Raw genomic sequence first — 19,033 nt, forward strand, 5'->3', positions numbered from 1 at the left:
GTGTTACTTAATGTAGCAAAGAGATGAGACTAGAGAGTTGTGTCAGAAGAGATGGTATGAAAATTAGAGGGATCTCATGCATGTTGTATGTTCATAAGCATCGGGATACTTCCCCAAGTTATTTTGATATCATTTGGTATCAGAGCTTTCCTTGGGTTGATTAGTTACCATTTCGTATCCGAGCTTTTCCTTGGGTTGATTCCTTATTATTTGGTAGGACAACTTTCTCTTTGGTTGATTCCTTATCACAGTATCTATTGCTAAGTGACGAAGGAGAACCAAAGTTTTTTGATGAAGCCCTATAGGTAGAAGATTCAACCAAGTGGGAGAATGTCACTTGAAAAGAATAATACGTGGGTGTTGATTGAGTTGCCTACAGAAAAGAGAGCTCTGTTAAACAAATGAGTGTTTAGAATCAAGGCTGAACCCCATGATAAAATGATATCAAAGTCTTGGTTAGTAGTTAAAGGATATTCACATACAAAAGATATTGATTATGCTGAAGTCTTTTATCTTGTTGTGAAATTAACTACTATCCAAATTTTGCTGAGCATTGTCACTTCGGAGAATTGGTACCTTGGGAAAATGGGTGTAAAAAAAAATTTTTTACATGGAGTTCTAGATGAGAAGATCTGTATGCAACAACCAAAGGATTTGCATCTCCTGGCCAAGAACACATGGTGTAGCTCAATAGGAGCTTGGATGAACTGAAACAAGCACCGAGACAATGGTACAAAAAGTTTGACTCCTTAATGTGCAAGAGTGGTTTCCACCGGAGTGAAAAGGATCAGTGTTGTTACTTTAAGAAATACACTGATTCTTATGTGTTTCTACTCCTGTATGTGGATGATATACTAATTGCACGACATTGCAAAATATACTAATGGGAGTATTTAGAAGACCTTGCATCCCAGTTTAACTCAATGAAATATGACATTGCATGAATTTCAACTATTTTCTTTAGATTCAACTTAAGCTAAATGAAGCACCTTTCACACACTTCACTCTACATGAAGAGCTTCACATTCCTTGATAATTGGGTCGCTGATCTTGGAAAATTATCGAATGAATATCTTATAGTACCATGCTTACCTCAACAAACACCGCACATCTACAGTTGAGGTTGGCCATGATAATATATCATGGTATTAACTTTAATTGAATCCACTAAAATACCCTCACCTGATACAACATGTCTAAGAAAAGTCACTTCCTAAGGCTAAAACTCACACTTTAAGAACTTGATGTGTATATTATGCACTTTCATCACTATCAAAACTCTCCTTAGATATACCTCATGTTCTACATTAGTTATGGAGTACACCAGTATATCATATATGAAAACTATCACGAATGAACTCATAATACTCGTAACTTCTTCGAAAGGAGATCTTAGGTTTCATTGGTCTTCAACTGATGGTAACCAGTTAGCATGTTAATTTTGGAGAACACTAAAGCTAAATACAACTGGTCGAACAGGTCATCAATGCGTGACAATAGATACTTGTTCTTGATGGTCATCATCTCAATTTCGACCCGAAAACTAACTTCTCTAATTGCACAAAATTCTAGCAGTTCAAACTCTTGTATTACAAATGTTGAGGCTAGGATCCATCTCATGTCTTGTGAAAACTAACTTCTCTAACTGCACAAAATTCAAACTCTTGTATTACAAATCTTGAGGCTAGGATCTCTCATGTCTTGTGAAAACTAACTTCTCTAACTTCTCTAACTGCACAAAATTCAAACTCTTGTATTACAAATGTTGAGGCTAGGATCCCTCTCATGTCTTGTGAAAACTAACTTTTCTAACTGCACAAAATTCTAGCGGTTAAGGCTAGGATGTCTGCATAGGATCCCTCTCATTTCTTGTATGTCTGCTATGCTAGCTAATAGAGCCCAAGCCAGTGATCCTCGATCATTGATCATTTACTCCATTGAACTTGAAACTTTCCTCAGTGGGAAGTTTGCATAGGATCCCTCTCATTTCTTGTATGTCTGCTATGCTAGCTAATAGAGCCCAAGCCAGTGATCCTCGATCATTGATCATTTACTCCATTGAACTTGAAACTTTCCTCAGTGGGAAGTTTGCATAGGATCCCTCTCATTTCTTGTATGTCTGCTATGCTAGCTAATAGAGCCCAAGCCAGTGATCCTCGATCATTGATCATTTACTCCATTGAACTTGAAACTTTCCTCAGTGGGAAGTTTGCATAGGATCCCTCTCATTTCTTGTATGTCTGCTATGCTAGCTAATAGAGCCCAAGCCAGTGATCCTCGATCATTGATCATTTACTCCATTGAACTTGAAACTTTCCTCAGTGGGAAGTTTGAATATCACTTCCTTACTTCCTTGGCATGAAAATCAAGGAAGGTGTATCACCTTAAAAGGATTGCTTCTCCTCACTTGGCAACATCTCCTGGTCGTCACTAGTTAAGGATTACTTCACTCCCATAGCTAGAAGGAGGGCTTGAACCTCCAACCTTATGGTTAACAACCACACATTCTAACCAACTAAGCTATTCCAGCCAATCTTTTGTTATCATCCAAGCCCACCACTAGTAGATATTGTCAGCTTTCAATCTTTACGTATCACCATCAGCCTCACGGTTTTAAACTGCATCTATTAGGAAGAGGTTTTTAGACCCTTGTAAGAAATGTTTCTTCCCCTCTCCAATCAATGTGGGCTTGCATAAGCCACCCCTTTTGTGGGCCCAACATCCTCACTGGCACATCTCCTGGTGATTAGTTCTGATATCATTTGTAAACGTCCAAGCCCACTGCTAGCAGAGATTGTCCATTTTGGCACATTACGTATTACCATCAGCCTCATAGTATTAAAATGCGCCTACTAGGGAGAGGTTTCCGCACCCTTCTAAGGATTGCTTTGTTCCTCTCTCCAATCGCTAGTAGATATTGTCGGCTTTCGTTTATCACCATCAGTCTCATGCTTTTAAACCGCATCTACTAGGGAGAGGTTTTCAGACCCATGTAAGAAATGTTTTCAGACCCTTGTAAGAAATGTTTCTTCCCCTCTCCAATCGATGTAGGATCTCATAATCAACCGGGGACCAGCATACCGCATCTACTAGGGAGAGGTTTTCAAACCCATGTAAGAAATGTTTTCAGACCCTTATAAGAAATGTTTCTTCCCTTCTCCCATCGATGTAGGATCTCATAATCCACCCAGGACCAACATCAACATTCACACATCTTCTAGTGACTAGATCATATTTCATTTGTAAAATTCCAAGGCTCTGATATGATTTATAAAATTCCAAGCACACAGCTAGCAGTGATTGTCCATTTTGGCACATTACGTATTGCCATTAGCCTCACAGTTTTAAAACCCGCCTATTAAGGAGAGGTTTCCACACCCTTATAAGAATTGCTTCGTTCCTTTCTGTAATGATTCAGATTTTATTTTATTTTTAGATTTTATGTTTGAGATTTTATTTTTACTGCCAAAAATACAAAGATATTATGCTTTACATTTATTCTTGCCGGAAAAGGTACGCAATTTTTGATAAGAAAGTTATTACCTTAATGGAAACGGCCCTTTATATTCATATGTTCAACTCTTCTCTTTCCTTAAAAAAGATTTCTCTCCAAACCTTTCACTCGGAACATTAGGGTTGCTATTTTGGAGAAAGGTTTTGAAGACGTTGCGTGACCGGCGGAAACTGGGGGTTGTCAGTGACGAAAAGGCGTCAAAATAGGTGAAGGTGTCGCGCGTCGTCAGAATTAGGATTGCGAGAGAAATGGAGAAGGCTGTGTCGTCATCGTCGGCGCGTCGTCAAAATCGGGAGGCAAAAATTAGGGTTTCGCATTCTGGCGGGTAAGGAAGACACGGGTTAGGTTAGAATCGGGTCGGGTGCCTCTAAACCAGCCCACGGACTACGTGGGTTGCGTGCGTTTCAGCCCAACACAGACGTGCGCCTGCAGCTCCGCTCTCGGCTCCGCAACATGTATAACGGCTCAGCTTGGTGGCTTAGTTGGTTGGCTCGGCAGCTCGGCTTATCGGCTCAGTATCACTATATATATATAGATTCTAAGGTTTTCGGCTCTTCCAAAGTCGTGTCTGCCCTTATTTTTACCATCTGAAGTCAGTATGGTTCCTAACCGTCAAGGACAAATTATGTTGGGAGTTTATTTTGATAAGTAGCATGAGATTTAGCTAGGGTATTTTTATGTGGTTATTATAGGACGTAATTAACCGTGAAATTAGCTTATTGTGAGTGACTTCGGCCAAGGCCATCGAGGTAAGTGACCTTACTGTTGGAGTTAGCTTACTATGTGGTGTATGATGGTATGTGCCCTGTGGTTCCTGCATGCACCATTTTTTATGTGATATGACTATATGATGTATGGATTATGTGATTGTTTACGCTATGAAAAGTTATGGATTATATTCTGTTGACTATTGACGGTTTACACTATGAAAAGTTATGGATAATGTTGACTGTTGACTGTTTATGCTATGTGATCGCTTGCGGATGTATATAATAAAATGATGTAAAATTCACAAGAATAAGTGCAAGTATACACTATCACAAGTAACAAATAATAAGTAAATTATCGATTCTACATATAACCTATCTTTTTGGTTAATTTTATTGCTGGAAATTTAAGTGAGTTTTTGGGTAACATTCAAATGAGTGTTGGAGATTTTAACTATTTAAACAAAACTAAAACAGAGTGCCACTGCGGTCGAAAAACAGAAAATGATGAGAAAATCAACTATAATGAGGAAGGTTCGGCTAAGAGAGATTAAATAGATAAGTTGTTGAGTTTGGTGGTAGATTTTAGTTCCTTTTAATAGATTCTCAAGCCCACTTTCGAGGGTCATGAATGGTGATTATTTCCATAATCGTTGTAATTTCTATTAACAAGGCTCTAGGAGAAGAATTATTCCCAACCCTTCTATTACCCTTCAAGTCTCCTTGCTATGGAACTAGAGTATTAAAGAGGATTTCATTGTTCCCTCTCTTCTCCCGAATAAGAGAACAACTATGTATGTAAAATAGCTAATTAAACATACATGTAAATCATTAACAACAACTCTTTAATAAACTAAAATCATACCGTCAACATACTTAAACTATATAAAACTCTCTCGCCTCCCCTATTAAGTTTAGCTCTCCATACAAACTGAATTAAACAGAGGAATCTGCATCTTGATCAAGTAAAATTGATGGAATAAGAAAAGAGAATAAGGAAATAGAGAGTTATCCCGGTTTGTTGTCGTTCGTCAATGGAAGTTCCCTTCTCTTGAGCTCTCACGTCCACCTCTTTGCCCTAATCAATCCTTGTTGGTCTCCTTTTCCTTCTACTGTCAACAGCTACTGGATTAGGGTTTTCTTCTTCTTCTCTGGTTTCACAGCAGTTCACTGCAGTAGAGGCTGCTGCTGTGTAATTCGATTTTCTCCCCAAAATGTGGCTCTCCTTCCTCTTGGTCTTCCTTTTCCTTTTATATTGAGCATGAGTTCCCCTTTAGGGCTGAAAAGGAATAAGTTGTTCATTTCCTCATTGGGCTTTAGGGCTGAAAAGGAATAAGTTGTCCACATAGGATGTTCCTCATCGGGTAGTCAATGACCCACTTGGACTGCTGACGTGGATTTAAAATTTCCATGTCATCCCCCATTTGTTTCCAAATTTGCTACTCCCACATGGTTTAGCATAAATGTCTGAAATTTTACCACATAATTCAATTAAATATACAATTAAGATCGATTTATGCCAAATCATATTTTTTTCATGTTCAGCCGCAATAAACGATTTCATGTTCACTAAGTAGAATAAATGAGGAATAAATGAGAAAACGATGAATACGAGTGCAATATTAACTACAAAAGGACACTATATGACTCTACATTTAGAGAGTTATCACTATGAAAAGATAGTTGATCTGCTAGTATTATATGCCATGAAAATGTTGATCGATGCCACGGATACGCGTAGTATTATCGAGTCATGTCATGAAATGGTTATGGGACTGGAATGTATTTTCATGTTAAATATGTCACGTAATGTAAGTTATGTGATATGTCATGTAATGTAAGAAACGTATATGTGATGTTAGCAATGCTTATGTAATGCCATGTTAGGTATGTTAAGGGACCTCATGCATATATGTATATCACTTGCATCGGGATACTTCCCTTTTATGTTACGAAAGAATGAAATACGATATTTATGTTTGCCATGATATCATGCGGGCTATTTTCTGTTATGTGGTGTCCGGCGACGTGTAATACGTTGTGCCCGACCAAGCCANGTGTATGATGGTATGTGCCCTGTGGTTCCTGCATGCACCATTTTTTATGTGATATGACTATATGATGTATGGATTATGTGATTGTTTACGCTATGAAAAGTTATGGATTATATTCTGTTGACTATTGACGGTTTACACTATGAAAAGTTATGGATAATGTTGACTGTTGACTGTTTATGCTATGTGATCGCTTGCGGATGTATATAATAAAATGATGTAAAATTCACAAGAATAAGTGCAAGTATACACTATCACAAGTAACAAATAATAAGTAAATTATCGATTCTACATATAACCTATCTTTTTGGTTAATTTTATTGCTGGAAATTTAAGTGAGTTTTTGGGTAACATTCAAATGAGTGTTGGAGATTTTAACTATTTAAACAAAACTAAAACAGAGTGCCACTGCGGTCGAAAAACAGAAAATGATGAGAAAATCAACTATAATGAGGAAGGTTCGGCTAAGAGAGATTAAATAGATAAGTTGTTGAGTTTGGTGGTAGATTTTAGTTCCTTTTAATAGATTCTCAAGCCCACTTTCGAGGGTCATGAATGGTGATTATTTCCATAATCGTTGTAATTTCTATTAACAAGGCTCTAGGAGAAGAATTATTCCCAACCCTTCTATTACCCTTCAAGTCTCCTTGCTATGGAACTAGAGTATTAAAGAGGATTTCATTGTTCCCTCTCTTCTCCCGAATAAGAGAACAACTATGTATGTAAAATAGCTAATTAAACATACATGTAAATCATTAACAACAACTCTTTAATAAACTAAAATCATACCGTCAACATACTTAAACTATATAAAACTCTCTCGCCTCCCCTATTAAGTTTAGCTCTCCATACAAACTGAATTAAACAGAGGAATCTGCATCTTGATCAAGTAAAATTGATGGAATAAGAAAAGAGAATAAGGAAATAGAGAGTTATCCCGGTTTGTTGTCGTTCGTCAATGGAAGTTCCCTTCTCTTGAGCTCTCACGTCCACCTCTTTGCCCTAATCAATCCTTGTTGGTCTCCTTTTCCTTCTACTGTCAACAGCTACTGGATTAGGGTTTTCTTCTTCTTCTCTGGTTTCACAGCAGTTCACTGCAGTAGAGGCTGCTGCTGTGTAATTCGATTTTCTCCCCAAAATGTGGCTCTCCTTCCTCTTGGTCTTCCTTTTCCTTTTATATTGAGCATGAGTTCCCCTTTAGGGCTGAAAAGGAATAAGTTGTTCATTTCCTCATTGGGCTTTAGGGCTGAAAAGGAATAAGTTGTCCACATAGGATGTTCCTCATCGGGTAGTCAATGACCCACTTGGACTGCTGACGTGGATTTAAAATTTCCATGTCATCCCCCATTTGTTTCCAAATTTGCTACTCCCACATGGTTTAGCATAAATGTCTGAAATTTTACCACATAATTCAATTAAATATACAATTAAGATCGATTTATGCCAAATCATATTTTTTTCATGTTCAGCCGCAATAAACGATTTCATGTTCACTAAGTAGAATAAATGAGGAATAAATGAGAAAACGATGAATACGAGTGCAATATTAACTACAAAAGGACACTATATGACTCTACATTTAGAGAGTTATCACTATGAAAAGATAGTTGATCTGCTAGTATTATATGCCATGAAAATGTTGATCGATGCCACGGATACGCGTAGTATTATCGAGTCATGTCATGAAATGGTTATGGGACTGGAATGTATTTTCATGTTAAATATGTCACGTAATGTAAGTTATGTGATATGTCATGTAATGTAAGAAACGTATATGTGATGTTAGCAATGCTTATGTAATGCCATGTTAGGTATGTTAAGGGACCTCATGCATATATGTATATCACTTGCATCGGGATACTTCCCTTTTATGTTACGAAAGAATGAAATACGATATTTATGTTTGCCATGATATCATGCGGGCTATTTTCTGTTATGTGGTGTCCGGCGACGTGTAATACGTTGTGCCCGACCAAGCCAGACCTCGGGGGTACGTATACGAGCCTACCTGGTGGGTGGATGTGCACGTACATGGGCCGTGTGTGAAGGAGTACAACACATCCAACCTTACCCGAAATAGAAAAGCGCCCAAGGCCATGTAAAGTTTACTAAAAGTTAGGTCCCGCTCATATGTTGCATGTGTTTGCATGTNTATTCTGTTGACTATTGACGGTTTACACTATGAAAAGTTATGGATAATGTTGACTGTTGACTGTTTATGCTATGTGATCGCTTGCGGATGTATATAATAAAATGATGTAAAATTCACAAGAATAAGTGNCTAACCCCAACAATGGGGTGACTTACCGAGTATTTCATAAAATACTCAAGCCACGTGCTACCTACATTTTTTNATAATAAGTAAATTATCGATTCTACATATAACCTATCTTTTTGGTTAATTTTATTGCTGGAAATTTAAGTGAGTTTTTGGGTAACATTCAAATGAGTGTTGGANTAGGTAAAGGCATGACGCCAATGTATGGTTGACGGTGGAGCTAAGGACACCATGTAAGTGGACGAGGGGCATTTTAGTAGTTTATGTTTATTTGACTGATTTAAGTTAAAACATTGAAGATTGTTTCATTTAGATTTGTTTTGAATTAAGTTACTAAAGGTTTTAGGTTAGAGATAGGTTTGTCTTGGATTTTTGGAGAGAGAGGTTTGTCTTGGATTTTTGGACCTTTATGAAAGACTTTGTTGGGTTTCCAAGGTTAGTTATGATGAGCTTCCGCTTAATGAGTTGTGTATGCATGGGTGACGTCACTAATTAGGTCTAGAAAATTAGGGGCATTATACTCTCTCCAATTGCTAGCAGATACTGTCTGTTTTAGTACGTTAGGTATCGTCCTCAGCCTCATAGTTTTAAAAAGCGTCTACTAGGTTGACATTTACACACCCTTATAAGAAATGCTTTATTCCTCTTTCAAAATATTGCGGGATTTTACAATAAGTAGTCAGAATGGTCTAGTGGTCTAAGTTGCTAAACTCAAGTTTTGGTCCTCGTAAGAGGGTGTGGGTTCAAATCATATTTTTGTGGGGTAGATGTTGAGCCAAAGTATTAATATATACTAGCGTGGGGGCTTGGCTTTGTTTTAACTTTTAAAAGTTAAGTCATATAGATATCAATTGAACTCGTTAGGGATTTAGAAATTGCCTAAGACATGATTTTTGAAACTTCGAATTTTGATAATTTCTCGAAGAAGCAACAACACCAAAACACCATTAAAGGATTGCTTCACTCCCATCGCTAGAAGGATGGCTTAAACCTCCAACCTTATGGTTAAGAGCCAGAGCCATAAGCACTAACCAACTGAGCTATTGCAGCCAATCATTTGTTACAATCTAAGCCCACCACTAGTAGATATTGTCGGCTTTCATTCGTTACGTATCGCCATTAGCCTCAAGCTTTTAAAGCCCATCTAGTAGGAAGAGGTTTTCAGACCCTTGTAAGAAATGTTTCTTCTCCCCCCCCCCCCCCCCCCCNACGCTTTTTGTGAGCACAACATCCTCACTGGCACATCTCTTGGGGACTAGCTTTGACATCATTTTTAAAAGTCCAAGCCCACTGCTAGCAGAGATTGTCTATTTTGGCACCTTACATATTGTCACCAGCCTCACAGATTTAATACGCGCCTATTAGGGAGAGATTTCCACACCCTTATAAGGTTTGCTTCGTTCCTCTCTCCAACCGCTAGCAGATATTGTCTGTTTTAGTCCATTAGGTATTGTCGTCAACCTCACAATTTTAAAACGCGTCTACCAAGTTGGCATTTACACATCCTTATAAGGAATGCTTCATTCCCCTCTCAAACAATTTCGGGATCTCACAATAAGCAATTAGGATGGCTGAGCGGTCTAAGGCGCCAGACTCAAGTTCTGCTCCTCGTAATAGGGGCGTGGGTTCAATGGGGGCATGGGTTGAAAGTTTTCAGATATATTCATAGCCTCAAGAACTTGATCTCAATTGGTCTGTTGGATAACATAGGTTCAATCAAGTTGATAGACCGACATAGGGCGCAAGCCTAAGAGCATGATAATGGTATTGATATAAATATCCAACGAGCATGTGTGACTTAATGTAACAAAGAGATGAGACTAGAGGGTTGTATCAGAACATCATGCATATTCGCACGTGTGGGTCGTGTGCATGTAAATATCCTGAGATGGTGAGTGCAGAGACGCACAGTATGATGATGATGAAGGTGTTCATGGGGAGTATGACACCATGGGGTTCCACTGGCCTCCGAACCACACTACAGATTAATTTGACCAAATAGGGTCCAGGGGGTGTGTGAGCCCCTTGGAGATTCACATTCGCACGTGTGGGAACATCATGCATATTCGCACGTGTGGGTCGTGTGCATGTAAATATCCTGAGATGGTGAGTGCAGAGACGCACAGTATGATGATGATGAAGGTGTTCATGGGGAGTATGACACCATGGGGTTCCACTGGCCTCCGAACCACACTACAGATTAATTTGACCAAATAGGGTCCAGGGGGTGTGTGAGCCCCTTGGAGATTCACATTCGCACGTGTGGGTTGTGTGCATGGAAATACTAGATAGATTGTTTTTATTTCTTTTTCTTTTGATTATGTTTATTTTATTCTCTTTGTGTTTTCATTAAGTAGACATTGACCAATTTAATAACTCTCAAATCTTCCATTTTNAATTATTTTCTATTGTTTTTGTTTTCTTTAAATTTTTAGGCATTTCGTATTAAACACGTAAGACCATGGCTGTGATTTTAAGAGATAAAAGGTGTTTTCGACATTTATACTAGAGATAGGTTTTCTTTCGAGAGTTATATTTGGCACTGTGATTTTAAGAGATAGAAGACGTTTTAAATATTTTTGACATTTATACTAGAGATAGGTTTTCTTTTGAGAGTTGTATTTCGCATTTTAGTAGAGCATGATACGTTATTAACGACTCTAAGTAAATAGAAATTTATGGTAGATTTTGTAGACTAGCCTATGATGTAGGCTTGGCACGTTCCATGGTCCCAACGTCGATGTCCCGTCACCGTCAGGTACGCCTTGTATAAGATAAGAAAAGAGAAATGCCTTAGACTTAAGAAACTGTATCTTAATTTTTAGAACCATGCCGCCCAAACCATGAGAAGAGTAAGACGAGGAAAGGGACTACCACTATTAGAGGAAGCAGACGAAGTGAGGCTGAAGAGGGCCCGCCTCAAGATTTGAGACAGGGTTCGAATTAGAACCCTAGTAACTAAGGACAAAGTAAATAATGGTCAAGCAATAGAGTCGACCAAACTTTAAGCATATACCTAATAGTAGTAAAGATGACCGATTTCAACGTAATACTAGGCATGGATTGGTTAGCTGAAAATCGTGCTAGATTTAACTTCCAATTTAAAGGCACAAGTACCTAGACTACTCCAAATGTAGTCTCGATGATGAAAGCAAAGAGATTAATCCAATAAAGTGGTTTAGCTATATTAGCATGTGTCGTAGATGTAAGAGAAAAAGGAAAGACCTTAGACAACGTAGCAGTAGTCAATCAGTTCCCGAACGTATTTTTGGAAATCCTACCAAGAATACCCTGTCCCCAAAGCCCTTATAGCATGGTATCAATAGGATTAAAGGAACTTGAGACGTAATTTCAAGTTTATTGGATAAGGGCTTTATCCGTCTTTTAAGTCCCTCCTTGAGTTGCGCCAATATTAATGGTCAAGTAGAAAGATGACTCGATGCGTCTAGACATCGATCATAATAAACGAAATATACGGACCCTAGCTTAAATGAAATTTTGGAGACAAATTAATGGAAAGTCTGGTAGCATATAGACAAGTACTACCTGACATACCTCATCCACGTAAATGAACTATGAACCATGTCAAATTAACAAGAACTTAAGTTACGAAGGAAAGCCTAGGAAAATCTTAATCCGCGAGTTGAAAGCCTTCGCAAGAAAGAGATTGCCTTCGTCAAAATACTGAGACAAAACCAGTATATGAAAGAGATCACGTTGGAACAGGAGATAAGATAAGAGAAAATTACCCGAATTTAAGCGACGAGTTTTACACTTTTCGAGGATGAAAGTTCATTTTAGGGGTATATGATGTAAGGATTCGGAAAAAAAAATTACCAAGATCGCAATGAAATGAAAGAAATTGATTAAATATTGATCTAGTTGGTGAAAGGAAGCAAGTCTTGAAGAAAGTGAGAAAGTTGAAATGTGTTGCTCATGAAATTTTAGGAGAAGGCTCAGTATGACATGATAATGTTATATCTGAAATTTGGTGACCATTAGGTTATGATAACGGGCAAAATTAAGTGTAGGTGTAAAATGACTAAAATGCCCCCTATGATTATGTACCACTAGCTTATGACCAAAATGACCTCTAAATGACCGAAAATTTGACGAGAAGCCTTGTGTCAAGGTGTAAAGGGATTACACAAAGTTATAGGAATATGTTGAAGAATTAAACCAAGATTTGGGGTAGTAAATGATCAAAAGATCCTTATGAAAATTCTAAAATGTTTTTCAAGATCCTAGGGGACTCAAAATACTATAGAAAATTATATGAGACTCATTTATGATATTAAGGGTAAGTGTGCAAGCTTTTAGGGGGATTAGGACAACTTTGGAATGTGAACCAAGAGAACAAGTACAAAAGTACCCCTCAACCATTTATAAGAAATCAAGGTTCTTATTTATACCAAGTGACAAGATGGTTATGCAAGATTTATACATGCAAAGAAATATTTATGATTCATGTAGATGAGGGCGTACTCGTTAAGAATTTTTTCTTAGTTGTACTTCAAGACTTAACAAAGAACTCTTAGAATAAGGACCCAAGTAATTCCAAGATCAAAACACTTTTGGGACCAAAGTTTCTTTTACAGGCATATGTTTTAATAGCCCAAATAAATAAATAAATATAATTTTAAAAAATGATTACAAAAAAAACTTTCCTCACATTTCTCTCCACTCATCTAAGAGAGATAATTAGGGGAATGGATGTTGAGAATAAAATAAAATATAGTACTATTCAAATTTAAGATTACCGATATGTAAGATATATTCCATAACTACTATATTCTCCAAATATTAACCGATTATGAATATCTTGAAATTCAAACTAGCAATAAGTTGCACTAAATTTTGACAACCTCCCTTAGTGCAAGCTTATTTCTCAATAACTCCNAATTCTGACAGCCTCCCCTTAGTGCAAGCTTATTTCTCAATAACTCCGAGAGCCTTTACGAAAAACTTCAAATTTCACTTTGGCAAGTGTCTTAGTCAATATGTTTGCAACTTGCNGCAAGCTTATTTCTCAATAACTCCGAGAGTCTTCACGAAAAACTTCAAACTTCAAACTTCACTTTGGCAAGTGTCTTAACAAATATGTCGGTAACTTGTTCATTAGTATGTATTTTCTGCAATTAAACATCCTGTATTAACATTCTCTCGAACAAAATGATAATGAGTAGTCACCATTTCTTGAATAAGCCTCCTGATCAGCGACAAAAATTCTTGAGTAACCATTATAGCAACTACATATTCTGCTTCACAACTTGACAAAGCAACGGTGCTTTGCTTTTTACTGCACCATGAAATTCTAGCAAAGCCTGCTGTAAAGCAAAAACCTCTTGTGAGCATCTGTTGTTCACGTCACCGGCTCAATTAGCATCCACAAAACCACTAGGATTTTTATCAGATTGAGCACTCCGCCCCACTGGTCCAGAGTTATTGAAACTCGGCTTCCTCCAGCTCCTCTCTGTTTTGTCCTCAGCAGCCTGACCAGTTCCATTGCCAAAGCTCTTTTTCTGAATGGCGTTGGATTTGTCGGTCTTCTCCCCTCACACTTCCTTAATTTTCGACTCTTAACTCCTCGTCAAGTTTTTTCCAATCATGTCCTTTCTTAGCTAGAACCTCTTCCCTCGGCCTCACCTCTCCAAATGGGTTCAAACTCTTGGACCTCGTCGTCGTCCCTGATATCTCCGACGACTTCACATCATTCACCGGTAGTGTATGTGGCTGCAGATTAAGCTTCGGTCGACTGCCACCACCGTCGCCGCTAGAATTACCTTCATCTTTCTTCCTCCTATTTTCATCAAAGACCCTAGACGAACCCCACTTTGAGTTAGACGAATCATCCCCATTCGAATACCTGATACTCCTCTCATACAAACCATTCGAGCCATAATTCCTAAATCCACCACCAACACAACCAGAATTTAAACCTTTCTGGCATCTTCCCTTCCTTCCATAAAAATCAAAGTCATCCCTCCATGAATTCTGATCTTTTGATTGCTCCAATTCTAGTGACAAAGAGTTGTAGGCTTCAACAACTTTGATTCCATTTGATTGAAGCTTTTCCATAGACACAGCGAGGTTACTTTGGGTTTGGTCGGATTCAGACACTATGTTCAGCTGGACCTTGAGCCTTTTAACTTCATTCATGGCGGAGGNCAACTTTGATTCCATTTGATTGAAGCTTTTCCATAGACACAGCGAGGTTACTTTGGGTTTGGTCGGATTCAGACACTATGTTCAGCTGGACCTTGAGCCTTTTAACTTCATTCATGGCGGAGGCCAATGCAACAGCCATCCATTGTGTGCTACTTCTGAACAGCTTCGAGTTCGGACTTCCATGCTTGATCGCGATCTTGAGAAAGTTTGTGCAGTTCTTGAACACGATCTTCCTCAGAAGCTGAGACCTCAAACACCTGCTGTTGGGATTCTTCAAGCTTTGCAGACATATCTGATAGTTGTTTCTTTGCTTCTTCTGCTTCCTGTTGGGCTTGCTTTTTGTGTGATTCATATGCACTTAGTTGATCACTTGTTTTCTTCAGTTCCTCCTAGAGTTGAGAAAGCCATGATTCCAATTTAGCCACTTTGTTGGGCCCTTTACTTTTCTTTTGACAATGTGGACAAACATCTGATAGAAGAGTTTTATTTCCGGTTGCATGATGAGAACAACCAGAATCGACAATCCATTCTTCATTGTAGTCTATAAAGGCATGAGCATCTGTAGAGACATCATCTTGTTGTACAACTGAAGTCACGTTTGTTGGCTGGTCAAAAACCTCAGTGGTTAAGCACTATTCCCAAATTGAATCTGAAGAATTTTTACTTTCATGTACAACATTTGCTTCTGATTCCTGCATTTTGACTCGGCAATTTGACTTAATATGGCATGACTTTCCGCAACAATGACACACCACTTTCACCTGACAATCTCGTTTAAAATGGCCTGGTTTTCCACACCTGTAACAAGCTTTAAATGGTCTCTTTGACGACTACTCACTTCTCAATGGATTCCCATTGCTTGATGAAGGCTTTGAGTGATTCTATCTCCTTTGATCTTTGACATACAACACACCTTCTAACTCGGGGGAAAACTCGTTGTTGCTAGTCATTTGCTTAATCAAGGCATCCTGATTGGAAAGAAGATTCTCCAGTTCAATTATCGTAGGCAGATTTGTCCACCCTTGTATTGAGGAAATAAAGGGCATAAAATATTTTCGTAATCGACGAATAAGATAACGCCGTAATCGAGCATCACTCACTGGCTCCTCAGCATCTAATTTGGAAATTTCATAACACAGATTTTTCACTTTCAAGAAATATTCTTCAATAGAAAAATTACTTGAGTTACCATAGCTGGTTCATTCTCTAGAAATTGCAATCGAGCGGTATTTTTTTTAGTGAACAACTTTTGAAGTGTTTCCCATACTAGCTTTGGTGACTTTAAATCACGAACATGATCAATATATTCTTTGCTAATCAAAGTTCGCAAGGTAAATAAGGCTTTTCTGCATTTGATCTTCCATTGTCGGCGTAATTCTGCATTCTGTGGAGTATTTGCTGGAATTTCTGTGTCATCACCTCCAATTAAGTCCCACAAATCTTGCCCTTGTAGATAAGCTTCCATGCATAACTTCCAATAACTATAGTTATTGCCAACAAGCTTTTCCATAGCTATACCCATAAAAGCACTTCCACGATTCATTTCGTTGAGTAATAATATCAAACTGTACCAACTTGGCTCTGATACCAACTGACACAATATCTACCACTCAAAAGTGTGAATAGATTGACAATATTATTACCAAGCGAACGAATACAGATCTAAGAATAAGAAATAGTATTGGGATCAAATGTTCAATCTTCATTGATATTCACAACGGATACAAAGAAAATTTAAACTAACTGAATCGTGAGAATAAAATAAAATATACTACTACTCAAATTTAAGATTACTAATATGAGATATATTCCCTAACTAATATATTCTCCCAATATTACCCTTATGAATATCTTCCATAATTCAAACTAGCACTAACTTACTAAATTTGGAAGTTACGAAATTAGCTTAGATCTTCCTTAATTGTTGTAATTATTTAGACAGGAGTTAGAAATTATTCCATCAAAGCCAAAGAATCAATTAAAAATTGACCAGAATACTAGGAAAAAAAAAAGAAATATATAGATAAAAAGAGAGGAAGATTTGGAAAACTCAATCAAAAGAGAAAAGAAAATAGAGAGATGAGAGAGAGGAAGATTTGGAACTAAGAATCCATTAACGAAAAAAATAGGCCAAGAAAATCTCTGAATAAGAAAGAGATATGAAGGAGGAGGATTTGAAAGTAAGATTTAGAAGTAAAAATCTATTAAAAATTGTGCAATAATACATGTGAACAAAATAAAGAGTAAATACAAAAGAGAGAAAAAAAAAGTGAAGATTCCGCTAATAATTCAAAACTAAAAATAAATAATAGAAAAGTAAATAGGGAGGGAAGGAAAGAGAAAGATTCTAGAAATAGACTTAAATGATCAAACAAAAAAAAACATTTAGTGAATAGAATTAAATGACGAAACAAAATAGATAAGAGGGCAAAGATTCGGGAGAATTAAATGATAAAACAAAAAAAATATTGGAGGGCGAGAAGATTGGGGGAATAGAATTAAATGATTGAATAAATCAAAAGGTCACCACACTAGTGAATAGAATTAAATGATAAAACAAAAGAAATGACATAAGCACGAAAGTATAAGGTGTAACATAAAATAACGCTATCAATTTTTTTAACAATAACTTTCATAAATCAGTAACAATAGAATATGAAATATTTAATAATATATAAAATATTCCAAGACTTAGCAAAAACTCTAATATTTGCCTAAAATCTAACACATAAACCATTACAATTTAAGCTAATTAGGTAATAATTTTGAAACTGATGTCATGGACTCACATAGGTTGATTTAGATTTCAGAGGACAAAATCGGAATTTAAATTAGTGACAACAGTTTAAGCTAATTAGGTAATTGACATTGCTATAGGATAGGCTAAAAATTGTATGAGTTACAATTTATGATATGTGCGTAATATATATAGTTCGATGTATGACGTACTTGATATGCTTGATGCACTTTATGGCGATATGATGAGTATGATGATTGCATGACGTTTGTCTTAATATGTTGATGTTTTCCATATTAAGCATGCGATATGATGATGAGTGTCATATTGCATCATGTTGATAGACCGACATAGAACACAACCTTAAGAGCATGAAAATGATATTGATATAAATATCTAACGAGCATGTGTTACTTAATGTAACAAAGAGATGAGACTATATGGTTGTGTCAGAAGAGATGATATGAAAATTAGAGGGGATCTCGTGCATGTTGTATGTTCATAAGCATAGGCATACTTCCCTAAAAACAATGAGTCCGGACGCGTACAGTATGTTGATGAGGGTGTTCATGGGAAGCATGACACCAAGGGGTTCTGCTGACCTCCGGACGTCGATACATATTAGCTTGACTAGAGAGGATCCAGGGGGTGTGCGAGCCCCTAGAGATTTACACTCGCACGTGTGGGTCGTGTGCAGGCAAGTACTACACATCCAAAATAGTCCGAGACTGGAGGTCATCCCTAGAGAATAGAAAAAGTCCCAAGAGCATGATTGCACGTCTTTGCATTAGCATGACCCCTATAGTGGGGTCACTTACTGAATATTCTTTGAAATACTCTAGCGGTTTGTCATATCATTTTTCAGGTAAAGACAAGACGCCCATATACACATGACAACAGCATCACGAGTAGAGACTAGCATGTGCATAGGGTACACTTAGATTTAAATTCTTAGTCTTAGGTTAGGATAGGTTGTTTTGCATTCATTGTTTTATATTATTTTGTATTGTTTTTATTTTCTTTAAATTTTTTAGTATTTCGTATTAAACACGTAAGACCATGGATGTGTTTTCAAGAGATATAAGATGTTTTAAATGTTTTCGACATTTATACTAGAGATGAGGTTTACTTTTAAGAGTTATATTCCGCATTTTAGCAGAGCATGAGACGTTAGTAACGACTCTGAGTAAGTAGAAATTTAGGGTCGTTTCAGATGTTAATGATGAAAGTCCTAAAACTATTGCTGAAGAACTAGACGTGGAGCAAGTGAAACTTGAGCAACTGTTGAGAAGATCATCTATAACTATTAGAAAATCTGATAGATATTTACCTTGATTACACTATGATATAAACCAAGAGACATCAATCATACAATATACTTGCGAAAAAAATGTTGTTGAAATTATCAAAAGATATTTCAATTTTGACTCAGTGAAGAAGAATGAAGCTTCATTGTTATATATTTTGGGTGAATCATAATAGAGAGTAATTTAGAGTTATGGTGTTTCTTTAATGTATTTTAAGGCTTATTTATAAGGTCCCTAATTATGGCCATAAAATATACATAATGACTAA

General features: G+C 37.2%; 1 non-coding gene across 1 annotated transcript; it reads right to left on the reverse strand.

Moving 5' to 3' along the window:
• Positions 1 to 2,456: 2,456 nt before the first annotated feature.
• On the reverse strand, positions 2,457 to 2,530 carry TRNAN-GUU. The gene has a single exon. It is a non-coding gene; the product is annotated as a tRNA-Asn (tRNA).
• Positions 2,531 to 19,033: the final 16,503 nt, after the last annotated feature.

This window comes from Cucurbita pepo, chromosome LG16 (assembly GCF_002806865.2).
Source record: "Cucurbita pepo subsp. pepo cultivar mu-cu-16 chromosome LG16, ASM280686v2, whole genome shotgun sequence".
In the NCBI taxonomy this organism is placed as follows: Eukaryota; Viridiplantae; Streptophyta; class Magnoliopsida; order Cucurbitales; family Cucurbitaceae; genus Cucurbita; species Cucurbita pepo.